Raw genomic sequence first — 2,751 nt, 5'->3', positions numbered from 1 at the left:
CAGAGACAGACGCGCACGGAGGGCAGATGGTCGAGGAGCCGCAGGCTGGGGACACTGGATCCAAACCAGAAGCAAGGCTGGGAGCAGGCCCCGCCCCGCAGGCCTCACACAGAACTGCAGGCCCCGCCCCCAGCAGGCCCCGCCCACAGGCCTCACACAGAACCGCCGGCCACAACCCCAGCACCAGGGGAGAGCGGACCTCTGTTGCTTCTGCCTCTCAGTTCGTGGTCCTCTGTTACAGCTGCTATGGGAGCCGACACCGCCAGCTACGAGGAGGATATAATATTTAATATTTGCGCACCACATATTCCACAAAATATTCATATCCAGGTGTATTTATTTTATTATTATTATTATTTATGCCTACAGCACCTGATCTTCCGAGGTGGTCTCCCACTCAAGTATTAACCAGCCCCCACTCTGCTTAGTTTCCGCGATCAGACATCGGGCGTGTTCAGGGTGCCATGGCCATAGACCATGGACCGTGGCTCCACTAGGGCGCGAACCCAGGACTTTCTGCGTGGAAAGCAGACGTGCTCACCGCTACACTATGGAACCATGCCCCAGTTGTATTTTTTTAAGCCTCTCAAAACTCAATGGTAAGAAAATAAATAGCCCAATTATAATTGAAAAAAAAGTCATTGAATTGTACAATATAAATATGAGCAACTAATTGTCTATTATATTTCAATAAAGCTGTAAAAAAAAGTATCGAACTGTACTCTGAGCGCACACACACACACACAAATAGACTAAACACTCGAGCAGAGAAGTCAGCAAAGGGACCATAAAGATGGAAAATAATCCCATGGAAAGATTTCTGGATCATGTGCCGGTGATAAGGGCGGGAAGGACCACGACGAGATGCCACTGCCCGCCCGCTGGCGTGGCTGAAATATAAACACTTACACCGAGACCGGAGGGTCTGTGGAAGAAGAGAGACCCTTGGACGTCATTGGTGGGGACGCGAAGCGAGACGGCCACTCTGAAACACGGTCGGACGATTTCTATAATTAAAGCGATACCTCCCGTGTGATCCGACTGTCTGACTCCTGACAAAGGGGGGCCCGTGTGGGCACGCTCAGGGATCCCCGTAGCAACTTTACCTAGTGCCCACCCCAATGGAGAGAACGACCCCAGTCCCTTCTGCGGGACAGTGGACACGTCGGCCGTGGCACGCCCGTGCTGTGGGACGCGACGCAGCAACACAAGGGCACGCACGTGACGCCCGTAATTACGTGGATGAATTTCAAAGGCGTTATGCCAAGGGCTTGGCCCGCGCTGCGATTCCGTCTCCATGACACACTCGGAAAGCCGTTTGGATGGACGTCGCTCCGTCAAACCTAACGCCTTTGCAATCCATCCAGGTGGCTGCGGCCGTCAGCAGCCAATGCGCCGTGTTCTGGGGGCCATGGCTGTTTTCTGCCTTGATGGTCATGGTAGGTCCATGATGATATGTGTTGAGGTTCACAGAACCACACAGCAGAAAAAATGATCTGTACTGTGTGATGACTTTAAACAATAAATAACATAAAATAAAGAGCCATCAGAAACAAGAGTGAAGGACCGTGACACGCCTAAGATCCGAACGCTGGTGACCCCAGGGCTGGCGAGGACGCCGGCCTGCAGGAGCTCTCTCGTTCACTGCTGGCCGAATGGAAATGGGGCGGCCACTTTGGTGACAGTTGGGCAGTTTCCTACAAAACTGAACGTGCTCCCCCCAAAAGGTCCTGCCACCCGCTCCTTGGCATTCATAATCTGAAAACATGTCCACACAAAACCCTGTGACCACAGCTTCATCCATAATCGCCAAACCTGAAAGAACCAAGAAGCCCTTCAGCAGGTGACCCGTCAACAACCGGGGGCCCTGCCGACGGGTCGTCTCAGCACTAAGAGCAAATGCACCGTCAGGCCACGAGCAGACGGGGAGGGACCTCAGGTGCATGGGACGGAGAGAGAGCAGACGGTCTGGGAAGGCTGCACGCCGTGCGATCCCCACTCTGCAACATTCCAGGAGAGGCGTAACCGTGGGGACAGTGAAAAGGTCAGCGGTCGTCGGGGGTCGGTGGCGGGACGAACAGGGGGAGCGTGGAGGGTTTCTAGGGTGGTGCGACTTCTATGCGTGACACTGTAATGGTGGACACGAGTCGTGACACGTGTGTCTGAACCCACAGGACGCACAGCGCCAGGAGGGACCTGGCGTAAATGGCCGACTCCGGCTGATGATGACAAGTCGGTGTAGGGTCATCGATTGGAACGAATGCCCCTCTCTGTGGGGGATGCTGGTTGGGGGGCAGGAGGGACCTGGGACACCTCTGTAACTTTTGTTCAATTTTCTTATAAACCTGAAACTGCTCTAAAAATAACGCCTACTCAACAGAAGAAAAGGTAGGAAACATCGAACTCTTCCAGGGAGTGGCATAAGCTGCGGGCATCGGCCCTACGGCCGGCAGAGAAGGGACAGGCTCCAGGTGCGGCAGCCCCTGGCTGGACTCACCCCACTGCAGACCACGAGGTGACAGGGTCATGCCGGGTGGCCTTCCTGGGGACTTGCCTCCCGAGCAGGTGAGTGGCAGGGCTGCTGTCTCTCCTTGGGCCCAGACTCTTGCAGCTGTCACCTGGTTGGTTATTGTCACAGCCCTCTGATTGGCTGCGTGCCACCATTCTGCCACCCTGCAGCCCGCCTTGTCATCGCGGCTGACCTGGCCTTTTATAACCCCGACGGCAGCATCGCCAGCGCCTCACTGCTTC

At 55.1% G+C, this 2,751-nt stretch overlaps 1 non-coding gene across 1 annotated transcript; it reads right to left on the bottom strand.

The window, feature by feature from the left end:
- Positions 1 to 485: 485 nt before the first annotated feature.
- On the bottom strand, positions 486 to 558 carry TRNAG-UCC (transfer RNA glycine (anticodon UCC)). The gene has a single exon. It is a non-coding gene; the product is annotated as a tRNA-Gly (tRNA).
- Positions 559 to 2,751: the final 2,193 nt, after the last annotated feature.

Source organism: Pteropus medius, unplaced genomic scaffold (genome assembly GCF_902729225.1).
Source record: "Pteropus medius unplaced genomic scaffold, Ma_sr-lr_union100, whole genome shotgun sequence".
Classification (NCBI taxonomy): Eukaryota; Metazoa; Chordata; class Mammalia; order Chiroptera; family Pteropodidae; genus Pteropus; species Pteropus medius.
This window is presented reverse-complemented; position numbering and strand designations above follow the sequence as displayed.